Genomic DNA, 15690 nt, shown 5'->3' on the forward strand with positions numbered 1-15690 from the left:
TATTACCAAGAGCTACTGTTAGAGTGCCTTGTCTTCAGATTTCAAATAATATGTTGGGCTCCCTGGCCTAAGTTGTTGTTTTCAATAAATTGCATGCTCAAAAAAATGTTTTGTCTCACTCCCATTTCTTCTTGTTACATGTTGAAGCTCTACTTGGAACATTGTTAAGATCCAACGCTCCAAAATATGATTATTTTTTGTTGTTGTTGTTGCCATTTTTCAAGTGGTCTTAAACTTTTGATTGGGACTGTATCTACTTCCCACTTGTCCACTTGATCTGGGTAGCTGTGGCTTAGGAGATAGAGCAGGAGCGGTGGTCTGTTTTGGGGGAGCAGTGCCAATTAGGAGGGTGGTACATCTGTCAGAAATAAATAATTACCTGTCCTCTGATAGTAGGTGTGGATCCATAGACAAGAGTGTGACAAGTTGCCCAGCGGTGAGCTTGGCAGAGAGCACTCCACAACCAGCCATAAAGAAGTGAAGCACAAGATTGTGGATATGCGTGGGAAATAAAAACTGTGTGGGGAACTTTGTGTTCTCCCATGTCTTTACTGGGGAGTACTAAAGATCGCAGGGGCAACTGCTACTCTCCGTCATTCTTGCAAAAGGTGAACAATCTGAATCAAACATGCAATCTAACAAACCAGCACAATGGTGGAGTGGTAGATGGCGCCCAGAGAGAGCGAATAAACCAAGAGCAGGCTTTTTGCCCTTGGCCACTTCTAATGACCCACACAAGCTGCTCCTGAAAGTAAACAAGGAAGACAGATCATTACAATAAACAGGATGTCCTCAAAACTCCCCCAAAAGCCTTCAGTTAATCCAAACTGCTGCAGCAAGAGTACTGACAAGAACTAGAAAGAGAGAGCATATTTCTCCAATCTTGGCTTCCCTTCATTGGCTTCCTGTTAAATCCAGAATTGAATTCAAAATCCTGCTCCTCACATACAAGGGCTTAAATAATCAGGCCCCATCTTATCTTAATGACCTTATAGTACCATATCACCACATTAGAGCACTTCGCTCTCACACTGCAGGCTTACTTGTTGTTCCTAGAGTATTTAAAAGTAGAATGGGAGGCAGAGCTTTCAATTTTCAGGCCCCTCTTCTGTGGAACCAGCTTCCAGTTTGGATTCGGGAGACAGACACTATCTCTACTTTTAAGATTAGGCTTAAAACTTTCCTTTTTGCTAAAGTATATAGTTAGGGCTACCCTTAGTTATGCTGCAATAGGTGTAGGCTGCTGGGGGATTCCCATGATTTACTGAGTATTTCTTCCACAGCATGTCTTTTATCCTGTATTCCTTCTGTCACCCCAACCGGTCGCGTCACATGGCACCCCTCCCTGAGCCTGGTTCTGCTGGAGGTTTCTTCCTGTTAAAAGGGAGTTTTTCCTTCCCACTTTCGCCAAAGTGCTTGCTCATAGGGTCATATGATTATTGGGTTTCTCTCTGTATGTATTATTGTAGTATTGTTGTTGTGATTTGGTGCTGTATAAATAAAATTGAATTGAATTTCCTCTGCTAACTGGCTTTTCCTTGTATCCCCAGTCACTGGTGCTTTTGGATTACTCCTCACGCTAACCTGTTACTTCCTCAGATTTTCTAAAGCTATTCCCCTATTTGTTACTGCTCACCTGCTGCCCTCTGCTGCCAATTCACTACTCACTTGAAATCTGAAAAGCATTAAAGTTCTCACTTACCTGCTGTCCTGCCAGCTGACATTCACATCCCATTGATTCTAAAGACAGGATGAACATCTTGGTATCTCACTCGGATAATTCCACTGACTCTGCGTTCTAACAGAAAAGCAATATCCCTTGGAAATTAATTCCCCAGGAACAGAGTAAAATTTTCAATATTCTCAACGTTAAAATCCACAGGAAAACAGTGGAAGTTCTAATCCAGCGGGAAATCAATGAAAATACAAATCATTTTGAATTTATAATCTAACATGACAAAAATGAGCAAAGAAAAAGCCAAAAAAAAATATCAAACCAAATTATAAATCCACAGTTCATGCAGCAGATGATCCCTCTGACATCTCTGTAGGAGACAAAGGATGAACAACTTATCTCTTCTTCACAAAACTTTGAAACCTGGTCTTCTCCCCCTCTCTTTCTGGACAATACATCTTCTGAGATGACATCTGTCCTCACTGTGACTGTGACACCCAATCAACATTGTTGACAGTTAATCACTGGATGTCCAGTCACAACTTATCATCCTCTTCCTCTCTCTCTGTCTCTTTCTGTGACATTACTTCAACATGATTTAACCCTCTAAAGCCTAATCTGTCCTGTGTCAGTCAGGTGTTTTGCTATGGTTTTTTTTTAAACATCTGTAATTTGCCTAAATCCTGAACCATTTGTCAACTGAAAGAATTCCAACACTCCAACAGCTACATCCTAGCAAGGGCCAGGTGAAGACGGACCCCGCGAAGGTGAAGGCGGTTATGGAATGCCTGATTCCCACCTCCAGGAAGCACCTGCAGCGATTCCTCAGCTTTGCTAACTTCTACCGTCGCTTCATCTGCAACTACAGCCAGGTAGCAGCGTCTCTCACACATCTAACCTACACAAAACTCTCATTCACCCTGAGGCTAATACAGCCTTTACTAAACTCAAAGACTTGTTTTCTACGACTCCAGTCCTGGTCCATCTGTATGTCCAAAAGCCGTTTATCATAGAAGTTGATGCTTCTGGTATATGGGTCGGAGCGGTGCTGTCACAGAGCATCTGCTCACCCTCCAAACTCCAGCCATGTGCCTTTTTTTCTCGCCGCCTTTCCTCCACAGAGAGAAATTACAATGTGGGGGACAGGGAGCTCGTGGTAGTGAAACTCGCTTTGGAACACCTGCTGGAAGGAGGTGAGCATCCCTTTTTTTGGACTGATCAAAAACCCTCACGTACCTCCATTTGGCTAAGAAGTTAAATGCTCGTCAAGCACAATGCTCGTTATTCTTTAACTGGCTCAACTTTTCTCATTCGTATCAACCAGGTTCATGCAACATCAAACCAGATGTGCTCTCCCGGTAGTTTGCTCCCAGCACTGAACCGGAGGAGGTCCCTTCCATCCTTCCTGCCAGCTGCAAAGTGGGGGCAGTCATTTGGGAGGTGGAGGAGGAGATCAATCGGGCCCTGGAGACAGAGCCCGACCCAGGCAGAGCGGCCCACAAACCGGTGGTTCATTAAGGCTGCAGCCCACTCCAAGGTACTGGACTGGCTTCATAAGGCGAGGTTTGCGTGCCATCTGGGAAGAGGTAGGACCAGTTTATTAACTAAGAGGTATTTCTGGTGGGACACCCTGGAGAAAGATGTCAGAGAGTACGTGGCTGCTGCGCAAATAGTTAGTACTCAACGCCCAGCGGGATATTTCAACTGCTCCCCATACCACAACGCCCCTGGTCACACATCACTCTCGATTTTGTCACAGGGCTACCAGTGTCAGCTGGCAAAACCACCATACTCACCATCATTGGCAGGTTCTCCAAAGTCACCCATTTCAATGCCTTAGACAAACTTCCCACCGCTTCTGAAACTGCTCAATCCTGGTCGAACACATCTTCAGATTACACGGACTCCCTGTAGAAATTGTCTCTGACCGCAGTCCTCGGTTCATGTCACAGGCCTGGAAGGCATTCTGCACTGCTCTTGGAGCCAAACCTTGCCTAAGTTCTGGTTATCATCCCCAAACACACGGTCAAACTGAACAGCTGAACCAAGAACTAGAAACCACACTCCGTTGCATGACTACACATAACTCAGCTACCTGGTCCACCTTCTTGCCCTGGCCTGCCCTGGTCTCTCCTTTTAAAACCTCCCTAGGTTATCAGCCCCTGCTGTTCCCGGAGCAGGAGGCAGAGCTCGACATACCCTCCGTCCAACATCACAGACAGGCATGGGCTTGGACAAGGCAAGCACTACTCAGGTCAGTCAACCACCCGCGTCAGGATGTCAAACAGTGCCGCTGAACCGCACACAAGGACCGAAGGTATGGCTGGTGGCCAAGGACATTCCACTCAGGACTGAGTCATGCAAACTGTCACGACAGTGTATTGGTCCATTTGAGACTGACAGAGCAAATAGCCCCTCGGCAGTCGGATTGAAGTTGACTGCCTCACTACGAATCCATCCGACTTTCCATGTTTCACAGCTTAAGCCAGTGGTCTCAAGTCCCGCCACTGCCTCTGGCCTCTGCCATTTCACATATTCCTGAATATTCATTTCAGCATGATCTCCTTTTAACTCAGTCCATAGGAACTTTTTCTCTTCATGACTCTGTCCTTGTCAATCATAATATACTCAATTTAACTTCTTTTTAAATCATGCATGTTAAAGTCAGTCAACACTGATGGTTACCATGATGGATGGCAGCCAGCCTCCCCTGATGCTGTTCCTTGAACACACTGCTCCACCCTTCCCTTGCAGCTACAAGCCACACCGCAGGATGACTAAGGATGACTTTGCTTAGTCATCCTGACCAAACACTGAAGGCTTTCCCCCCCACACACAAGATCTGGGCTGTGTGCCATGTGTGCATTCTCCTTTGGTACAAAAAATCCCAGCAAAGAAGAACACACACACACACACACACACACACACACACACACCCTCACCCTAAATCACAGTAAAATATCAGGAGATCAAAACTCAGGTATAACATTTTATTACTAAGGTTAAAATGCATGCTGAATCATCCAGGTAAGTGAATCCCAAAAGGTTGATTCTGTTCATCTGGACGTAACATTTTCAGTGGGAAAAACGTTTTGTCACTCATCCAAGTGACTTCTTCCGTCTCAGCTGACTGCAGGTTTCCCCAATCTTATAAACAGTACATTTGCATAATGACTGAAACCAGTCCATGGAATGAACAATGGGCTGTGAGGTCAGTTCCAGGGACCCAGGGTCCATGAGCAGTGTGGACTCATATTATATTGCATGTGTTTTTGCTGCACTGTGCTGCTGTTCCTGTGTTCCCATGTTTGTATGTAGGGGCAGGTTTGTGTGTGTGTGTGTGTGTGTGTGTGTGTGTGTGTGTGTGTGTGTGTGTGTGTGTGGGTGCGGCTGTGTCTGATAGGCTGGGTGACAGGCACCTTCAGACCTGGTGGGTGTGGCCCTGCCAGGTGGCTGGCCAAACCTGAAGATCATGCCACGCACCTGCAGCTGATCAGCCTTGTAGGGGGAGCTATTTAAGAGTGTGATTGAGCTCCCATCGACGTTGGATCATTGTGTGAAACTCCACGTAAGTTTTCCTAGTGAGCCAAGTTTAGTGAGTGTATGCCTGCTGTAGTTGAGTGTCCTGACAGCTGCCTATGTTATCCCCCCCTCCATGAGGCAGCGAGCACGGGGTGTGCGGACACACAAGTGGAGAACACAAAGCACGGACTTCGGGAGCAGAACACACGACACAGGAGTGCATGGGGATTTATTGTGTAATATTTACAGCACTGTAAATAAACGCACTGCTTTCATCACAAGAGTTCTGCATTTGGGTCCTTCTTCCCCACACCCCCACAGCCTGCCACCACAGACTATGACACAACCAATGATCGATGACCACTGATCAATGGCCATGAGTACCGTTCACAGAGAGTTGGGGAATGGATGCAATCACAGCATTGTAAGATGGTGAAAGATGAACGCCTCCTCAATTCAGAGATGGTCTTTCCCTTTTCACATAAATGGCCTCCTTGACTCCCCACTCAAACCAGCATTCCTTACTGTCCAGGATGTGTACATCCTCAACATTGAAAGAGTGTCCAATGGCCTGTGTAAATAGACTGTGGAGTCCTGGCTGGACGAGTTATCTCTTCTGTGTTGTGCCATCCACTTCTTCAGAAGTTGTTTGGTGTCCCTGATGCATATATCATGGCAATCATCCTGGCACTGGAGGTGTGGTCCTAAACTTTTGATCAGCTGTAAAACAGCCTGTTTCAGTTTAACCCTGGAGAACCCATGGGGTCAGAGTCGACCCCATTGGTTTTCTAGGGAACCCATGGGTTCTCCAGGGTTAAGCGTTGTTTTCAATAAATTGCAAGCTCAATAAAATGTTTTGTCTCACTCCCATTTCTTCTTGTTGCATGCCGAAGCTCTACTTGTAACCTTGTTAAGATCCAGCCATGCAAGATATATATATATATTTTTTGCCACTTTATTAAATGATCTTAAACTTTCAATCGGGACTGTACTTTTGTGTGCAGCTAACACATCTGCTTTTACAGCTTCTATCTCAAGCCTATGGATCTGCAGCCAGAGATCATAATCTGCTTCACACAGCTTATCCTTCTCCTGAGTCTCCTACTGTAAACAAACTTCAAGTTTTGCATCACTGCTAGATCCATGGGATTCTGGAAACAAAGGCTTAAAGTGAGGCAGGGTTGCTGGAGCTGCATTGGGCTTGATTTGGGCACCTGGAGGTGTAGCAAGTACAGCATGGTGTTCAGTTCTATCAAGTGAAACAAGATAAGCACTGCTTCCAGGAGGAGCTGAAGCTTCCTGAAAGGAAGGAGACATCAATCACAGTCACAGCAGGGTCAATAAAGACATCTAACTCGATTAGTCTTTCCAGCAACACCTGCTCACTGTCTTTTTTTCTTTTCTTTTTTTTACACCATATTTTGGTATTGAAAGTTTGTAGTGATCGCAAATACTTGGTGCCAACCTATTAAAAGATTGTGTTGTCTATATAATGTCTTCTTTATTTTATCTATTGACAAAAAAAACAACAAAAAAAAACAAAGTCACACGCAAACACAGAATGGCTTCAGTAACCTGAAGAAAGTTTCACCAAAACTCCACCAACACATCCATTTCAACACTCGTGGAGACCGGCTTCTTGACCACTGCTACACCTCTTTCCGGGATGCGTACAAAGCCCTCCCCCGCGCACCATTCGGCCAATCAGATCACCGCTCCATCCTGCTCCTGCCCGCCTACAGGCAGAAGCTGAAACAGGAAGCTCCAACCCTGAGGGCGGTGCATCGTTGGTCGGACCAATCGGAGTCTATGCTGCGGGACTGTTTTGATCACGCGGACTGGGAAATGTTTCATGTGGCTGCTAATGACATTGATGAGTACACAGACTCAGTCTGCGGATTTATCAGAAAATGCGTGGAAGATGTCGTCCCATCCAGAACAGTTAAATCCTTCCCAAATCAAAAACCCTGGATTAACGGAGATGTTCGCACGGCACTGGCGGCACGGAGCACCGCTTTTGCCTCGCGAACACATCGGACTACAAACACGCACATTACCAACTCCGGAAGACGATCAAAGCAGCCAAACGTGAGTACAGGGACAGGGTGGAGCAACAGTTTGACAACCCTCGGAGTATGTGGCAGGGACTAAACACGATCACAGACTTTAGAGGGAAAACCAGCACACCGCAGACCACGGCCTCTCTGTGTGAGGATCTAAACGTATTCTACGCTAGATTCGACACAGCGAACACCACGAGACCGGACAGTGTGCGCACCGCGGATGACGTCAGTGCGCACACTGTGTCTGAGGAGGATGTGCGGAAGTGCTTCAGGAGGGTGAACGCACGCAAAGCTACTGGTCCGGACGGGATTCCCGGCCGCATCCTCAAGTCATGCGCGGCTCAGCTGGCTGGAGTGTTTACACACATCTTCAACCTTTCCCTCTCCCTGTCTGTAGTCCCAGCCTGCTTCAAAATGGCCACCATCGTCCCTGTACCCAAATCCTCCACCATCTCCTCACTGAACGACTGGCGACCCGTAGCCCTGACCCCCATCGTGAGCAAATGCTTCGAGAAGCTGGTCAGGGACTTCATCTGCTCTTCACTACCCGACTCACTGGACCCTCTACAGTTCGCATACCGCCACAACAGGTCCACTGATGATGCCATAGCCCTGACACTCCATGCTGCCCTGTCACACCTGGAGAAGAGAGACACGTATGTGAGAATGCTGTTTGTAGATTACAGCTCAGCATTCAACACCATCGTTCCCTCGAAGCTGGACAGGAAACTGCAGGATCTAGGACTGAGCAGCTCCCTCTGCAGCTGGATCCTTAACTTCCTGTCTGACAGACGCCAAGTGGTCAGGCTGGGCAGCACCACCTCATCCCCCATCACACTGAACACTGGTGCTCCACAGGGGTGTGTACTGAGCCCTCTCCTGTACTCACTCTACACCTATGACTGCACGGCCACTAACAACTCCAACATCATTGTGAAGTTTGCGGACGACACTACAGTGGTGGGTCTTATCACCAACGGTGATGAGACGGCCTACAGGGAGGAGGTCAGCGCCCTGACCCACTGGTGTCAAGACAACCATCTCACCCTCAACGTCGCAAAGACAAAGGAGTTGATAGTGGACTTCCGGAGGTGCAGAGAAGTACACACCCCCATCACCATCAACGGCGCTGCTGTGGAGAGAGTGAGCAGCTTCCGCTTCCTTGGTGTACATCTGGCTGAGGATCTTACGTGGTCAGTACACATAAAAAAAACAGTGAAGAAGGCGCAGCAGCGCCTCTTCTTTCTCAGGAGACTGAAAAGATTCGGCATGAGCCCCCGCATCCTCAGGACCTTCTATCGCTGTGCCATTGAGAGCATCCTCACTGGATGCATCACCACCTGGTACGGCAACAGCACCGCTTACAACCGCAAAGCTCTCCAGAGAGTAGTGCGGTGTGCTGAACGGATAATTGGAGGTGAGCTTCCCTCCCTCCAAGACATCTACAGGAAGCGGTGCCTGAGGAAAGCGGGGAGGATCATCAAGGACTCCAGTCACCCCAGCCATAAACTCTTCAGACTACTTCCATCAGGAAGGAGGTTCTGCAGCATCCGGTCCCGTACCAGCAGACTGAGAGACAGCTTTTTCCACCAGGCCATCAGACTGCTGAACACGTCATAGACACCTCACCTTCACTACTGGAACTTCAACATTATGCACTCCATACTGTACATTAATGCCACTGTTTTGCACATGTCAACTACCAACCTCTGTATATTTTATATATCTTATTTTATTGTTTACTCTATTTCATTTGTAAAATATGTATATACACACTCACACACACACACACACACAGGTAGAAAAACATATTTAGTATACACATCCAGTAATGCATATACTCTTATATATTGTACATATATTTATTACTTTCAGATTTAGCCATTCTTATATTTTGCTTGTTTTACGTTATTGTATTTTGCACAACTCTGTTGCTTGTGAAGCTCGCACACAAGAATTTCACTCTCATGTACTGTACCAGTGTACCTGCACATGTGACGTGACAATAAAAGTGATTTGATTTGATTTTGATTTGATGATTAAACATGTTAATCGTCAAAATTATTTACTAATCAAATTGATATGTGTATTTTTTCCACACAAAAAAAGAAGTTCAAAGCAACACAAAAGTACCCTGATATTTCATTGAACTCTCACATGATATTAAGCAGAAGCTGAACACCCAGCTGTGTAGAGTGGGCAATCATACTGGAGCGGTTCATTTCAAGTTGTAGAAGTTGCACTTCATATTTTTGGCCACCAGATGTCACCAAAAAGGACTTTGTTTAAAAGCTTCAAGTAATGAACCCTTTTTTCCTATACAATGCTTCAGAAAACTTCATTTAGCTATCACTAATTTCTAGCAGTTGTCGCAAGAAACTATATTGTCGCGTGTATACTGGGTACCCACAGTTACCTGTCCAGCCTTCCACCACAAACACTCTATTCACATACAGAAAGTGCAAAACAAAAGGTCAGAGAGAGAGAGTAAGATGCAGCCACAGCTGGTCAAGCTGCCCTTTTGTAATGATCCCTGGGGTGTGACTGACCTACATGATCAGCCAATAGATGCATACTAATTAAATTTGAATTTGAGTGGGAGTACTCTAGCAAGCCATTCAATTCATTTCAATTCAATTCAATTTTATTCATATAATGGCAAATCACAACAACTGTTGGGGTTGAGGGAAGGAAGACAGGACAAAGACACACTGTGGAAGAGAGCCAGAGATAATAACTAATAACTAACAATTAAATGTAGAGAGGTGCATAAACACCTGAGTGAAAACAGGATTTTGAATTCAATTCTGGATTTAACACGGAGCCAGTGAAGGGAACCCAATATAGGAAAAATATGCTTTCTCTTTCTACACTGTAAAATGTAATATTGTGTTTAATTAAAAATATTAAATAGGCTGAACTCAATTTTTATCAATTTGTTATTAGAACTCAATTTAAATAAGTTACCAGTACTTTTTATGCAAAAATGCTGATAAACTCGATTAATTTGAGCTGTCCTAACTTAGAAAAACTAAGTAAGCTGGAAGTTTTGCTTCTCAGGGCAGAAGGATGAAAGATGTGTTTTGAAAATGCCACGTGACTACCATCCTCCTCCCTCCCGGATCAGTCCGCATGTTCATGGCGCCAGCATTTGTTATGGAATATATTGAGCAAACCTGGAGATATTATTGTTGTCATTGCTGTGGATCTTTACTGACTTGGTGAGTAAATGTTTACTCTTATTCAAACTGATTTTGTGGCTTCTCTTAGTTTAGCACCAGGTTTATAATCTTGCTAGCTAGTTAGTGTTAGCCTAGCGTTGCTGCTGCCGCTGTGCTCATGTTACTTAAAAATTAACACCACAGCCTTAAAAACCTTACATAAAACTATGTCGGTGAATTTTTTTGTTGATTGTTTGAAATAAATAAGTGAGATAAGAGCCCAGACAAAATTCTTTGGGAGGTGCAGCCGTTAGGGGTGGGGTGGGTGTGGGGGGTGGATAACGGAGCTCTCCGAAAACGTGGAAGCACTTTTGCAAATATGTGATATTTTGATAAATCAAGTAGATATTTGAGCATTACTCAGCTACATTCTCGCCTGAAAATATCTTAAAAGGTTATTTTGTGACCCAGAAAGGGTAGTCTGGTGAAAAGGAGGATCGCATTTGTCGGCCATGGTTGTCGGAGCCTGTGCGCACTTGTAAGCGCGGCAATGGCGGAGGAGCACTGCTGAAAAACGTATTACTTTTTCTGGGTCACAAAATAAACTTTTAAGATATTTTCAGGCGAGAATGTAGCTGTGTGAATTTCAAATATCTGCTCGATTTATCAAGACATCACATATTTGCAAAAATGCTCCGACGTTTTCATGCTTTGTGGCAGCTTTAGAACATCTGTGGCATCTATTAATGTCAAATCTAGCCTTTATTTAACAAAATAAGCAAACTCTATGTTACAATGATTGCACAGCCATTAAGGATCAAATCAGTTTCTGAAAAATGTTCTGTTTTTTCTCCCTCTGCTTGCTTCTTTCTGTCTTTGAGGCTCGGGACCAGCACTCCTGTTGTTGGACAGGAAGACATCAACTCAGTGGTAAGTATTTTGGTTTTCCAATATATTAGCAACTGTCAGTGACATTTATATTAATCAGGCTGAACTTTAATCATACTTTAGATCAGCCTGTTTTACTTATTGTTTTGTTTGTGCTTTGGTTTGGGGAAGTTGTTTCTTTACTGATCTTTTCCTGTCTGTTATTAGACTTGAGATATGACTGCACTGTGCTGTTGCTGTGACTCCAGTTAATTCTACAAGACATGCTGTGTAAGTAAACAAACAACAACAGTTTGGTCTGCATTTCTTGAAAGTTCACATCCCCCAAACTTAGTTTAGAGGGTCTACACTGTATATAGTGAAGTCTGCAAGTTTTCTAACAGCAAAATTTGTTTTGTGCCCAAATCATTTTGCACATCATTAGAATGAAAGTTATTGCCCATGTTTGCATAGCCCTTTTTAAAATGATGCTTTCATGACAATATTGTGTGTTGCGTGGTGGTCACGGCTATCCAGACTGAGAATTTGGGACATTGGGTCACCTCTCCGGCGGGGAGGGAGCCTGAGATTGTCTAAATTGGAGTCTGTTTTATACCAAATGCAGAAAAAAATGTTTTAAGAAAGCAATTAAGTTCATGTTCCAAAAAATATGATTGTTTGCTTGCAGGACACCAGGAGAGATGAGTCCTCCATCACAGATGGTGTGGTCAGTGAAGGTGGTCACCTGCAGGTTCAAGCTCATTGCATCTCCAACCCACATCCACTGCCACTGTACTTAAGGGAAGTTAAAGACTTTCTTCTGCACCTACATTTGGATCACCTCGATCCATGACAGTCATTCAGGCAGTAATGCCTAGACTGGAAACAAGCCATCCTTAAAATATTACAACATTCCAGCTCCTGTGTTGGAATGAAAAACGAATGTGTTGTTTAAATTAGAGACTGCACTTGTGACAGAACAATAAATATTTTATGTTGATTATATAAGTAATGTAAGTACAAAACAAGCTTGTGGTAGGCCTAAACTTATTTTCAGAATAATTACATCTGAGACTTTGTTTCATTGTAAGATTATAACAGTGATGGCAATATAATTTTTATTCAGCAGAACAGTGTCCAGTATGTTGGCTGTTGTACTTTGTTGTGTTTGAAAATAAAACTTGTGCTCATTTTAACATCATTACAAAAAGTGTTGTTAATTATTTTTAGTCATAATCAGGTTACCACAAATTGTTTTTTCATTTAGTTGAACTTGAAATGTTTGTCAGTAGGTTAACAATTAGTATTGTCAGAAAGTCAGAAATATCAAGTTATTCTTAATACTGCAGACTTGCAATGTATAAGTTGTCCTAACAGTCATCCTAAGTAAGCTTTACTTAGTTTTTTTGAGGCAACGAGTTTCCATAATTTTTTTGAGTTCTGGGAACTAACACGGCTGTGTACATTTTGAGTACAGTGTACTCAAAATGAGTAAGTTGCCCTAACTTGGTCATCTTACGTAAACTTGATCCAATTTTTTTTGAGTTCTGGGAACAAATGAGCTTGTACAGAGTACTCAAAATAAATACGTTGTCCTAACTTAGTCATTTTTAGCTAAGCTTTACTCAATTTTTTTGAGGCAACGAGTTTCCATAATTTTTTTGAGTCCTGGGAACTAATTAGATTTTACAGTGTAGTCCATGTCAGTACTCCTGCTACAGCATTTTGGATTAAATGGAGGCTTTAATTTAGTGAGGTATTTGATTGATAATCTAAGTAAAATTCTAGTTTGGAACTGTTTTTGTTGTTTGTTCTTTATTCTGTTTGACTGAATTTACAAAATACCTGTTTTAGTTCAGTACAGTCAGCTTCTTCGGTCAGTGTGCATTACTGTTATGGGTTGCGTCCTTCTCCCATATACTCTTCCAGTACTGTTTCGTCTCCAGCTTTGGTGGGGCTGTTCTCATTCCCCTGACAATGGTAGTATACCTCAGACGGTTCTGTGGAGCACAGCTGGTTTCTCCTGCCTTCTAGCTCCCTGGTATACCTCTTCAAGCAGATGGCCAAGGCTATGAGTTTTTTTGGCAGTTTCCAAGGCCTCAGGTATGGGCAGCTTGCTGTACTTCGTAGCTTACTATCAGAACTGCACAAAGATGTGATGAAGAAGGTGCCTAACTTCCCTCTGCGCTACCTTGATCTTGGCCTCTAGTCTCCTTCTTCATGAAGGGTACTGCTCCTTGTGGCTGTGGCTGTTCATCTTGTAGCCAAGCATCTCACTAATAACTGCTGCTGTGGTGTAGATGAGCTGTTTGGTTTCGGTGATAGTCACAGTAGGGGTTGGTTGGTGGGACCTCACGGTGGGCCTCCTGGACCAGCAGCGCCACCACACCACCACAGTGGGAAATGGCTTTGGGTTTCATGGTGCATGAACCAATGCTGTAGGTTATGGTCAGATTAAAGAAAGTGAAGAAAAGTGCCCACTTTGCTGATAAGCAAGGCTTTTTATGATCTGTCCAAACTACTAGTGGATGATCTTTACCCTCCAGCCAATCTCTTGTTAACCTTTTAGCGTCAGCTTTGTGCATGTAGCTCCCAGCTTCCAACTTTGTAATTTCTCTCTGCAGGGGAAAAACAATCAGCTACAAAGAAAAGATGCCCGAAAGCTGAAGATCTGTCTCCCATTCCGCTTTTAATTATCCCAGGAACCACAAGTAAGCCAGCAGTCTGAAAGTGAGGTATCTATTGGGGTGATACAGTACTATGAGGTCTTTAAGATAAGAATTTATAAGAACTTAGCAATTCCGATTCCACTATCACTATCGCTTATTGATTTAATTCCTTATCAGTTCTCTTATCCATTCTCATTGGCACCGCTTTGAGAGTAATCACCATCTCTGAGTAGCAGATATTACAATGGACATTACATTTCGTGCAAATTAATTGCATGCTGTGTGATCAAATATTTGTGCATGTTGGAGTTGTTTCCCATCTTTGTTGTGACAAGTTTTGCAGTCATTCCAAAAATAAAAAATAAAAATAAAAATCATGTATTATGCATATTACACAGAATATTTTTCTTACATTATTTAATTACTCACAGGTTTGGATGGAGTTTGAATGGCAAATGCTGACTGCATTCTTATTATAACCAGGACAGATGAGAGAAGAGGAGATGAAGAGTGCAGCAGGTTGGTGAGACACCAAAAGAGCAGAAAAGGTGAAGAAGCGGTGAGCATCAAAAAGACTAGTAAGAGGGCACACAATTTAAAAGGAACCATTATGGAACAATAAAAGCAGAAACTAAGAAGCCAGGGCTGGCAAAATTTGGGACTGTCTCCATACTCTCTTCTAAATAAATATGTCCTCAGGATTTCAATTTCTTTTTCTTGAAATTTTACTCATTCTGCTTAATATAAAAAACAGCAGCACACAATAACTCAAATTGCACTGATGGTTTATTTGATTATCATTCTGTGACTTCAACCTTTTGGTATAATTTTGGACATTTTATTTATTAATTTTACTATGAAATATACTAAATAACTTTAAAAAGTTGCTGTTATCAAAAGGCCGACATTAGCAGATTTTAATATTCACGTGTCTATTGGATTAAAATGGATGCACTAGTCTTTATTCACCCCTTGCCTTGGTGAATCTGACAATGGAGTTCTGTTGATGATGGATGTCTTTCTCTATCACACAATCGCTAACCTCAAGGAGACCATACAACCTCAAGGAGAGCTCACTGACATAACACTGATCAGCTTTCTAGACTGGCCAAACTCAGATTTAATCAACTCTGAGTTTATTTTTTAAAATTCAGAATTTGTTGAACATGCTTCTTGGAATAGGTCCCAATTTGTATTTTGCAATGTCATCAAAGCAGGGAAGGGTGTGGCTGCAGTTACTATTGTATCTGCGCCCTGACTTTAGCGTTTTAGGCACTATTTCTCTAATTTAAGTAGTTCTTCAGCAGCAACAGCAATTTCTGACTTAACCTATATCTGACGTATATCTAAGTCTGTAATCCATAAACTAAAGGTTTCTGAGCGTTCTACCGAGTATATAACACTATTGCAGTGCCTGTAAGACTACAGACTGGTGGAAACAACCCGCATCCTTTTTTTTGGTTGCTACCAGCTGCATCAAGTTCACTACAGTTAGTACATGTAACCACATTTACTTCCGCTTACTGTTCAAGTAAATATGTATGCTACCTACAATTGTCATAAAAAAAATCTAGAATTGGAAATGCAATAGTGGGAAATACACATTTGATCCTTGATTAATACCGCATATAATTAACAGAGCACGCGAACAGTGCCAGTTGTTTTTATTTTAAACGCGCAGCACACACATACACAAAACATCGACCTACTAGCAGTTGTCTATATTATTGTTT

The 15690-nt window shown here is 43.1% G+C and overlaps 1 long non-coding RNA gene across 1 annotated transcript; it reads left to right on the plus strand.

Moving 5' to 3' along the window:
* Positions 1-10339: 10339 nt before the first annotated feature.
* LOC134632107 (uncharacterized) lies at positions 10340-12200 on the plus strand. The gene is made up of 4 exons (XR_010094444.1): positions 10340-10481; positions 11303-11351; positions 11517-11579; positions 11977-12200. It is a non-coding gene; the product is annotated as an uncharacterized LOC134632107 (long non-coding RNA).
* Positions 12201-15690: the final 3490 nt, after the last annotated feature.

This window comes from Pelmatolapia mariae, linkage group LG7 (genome assembly GCF_036321145.2).
Source record: "Pelmatolapia mariae isolate MD_Pm_ZW linkage group LG7, Pm_UMD_F_2, whole genome shotgun sequence".
Classification (NCBI taxonomy): Eukaryota; Metazoa; Chordata; class Actinopteri; order Cichliformes; family Cichlidae; genus Pelmatolapia; species Pelmatolapia mariae.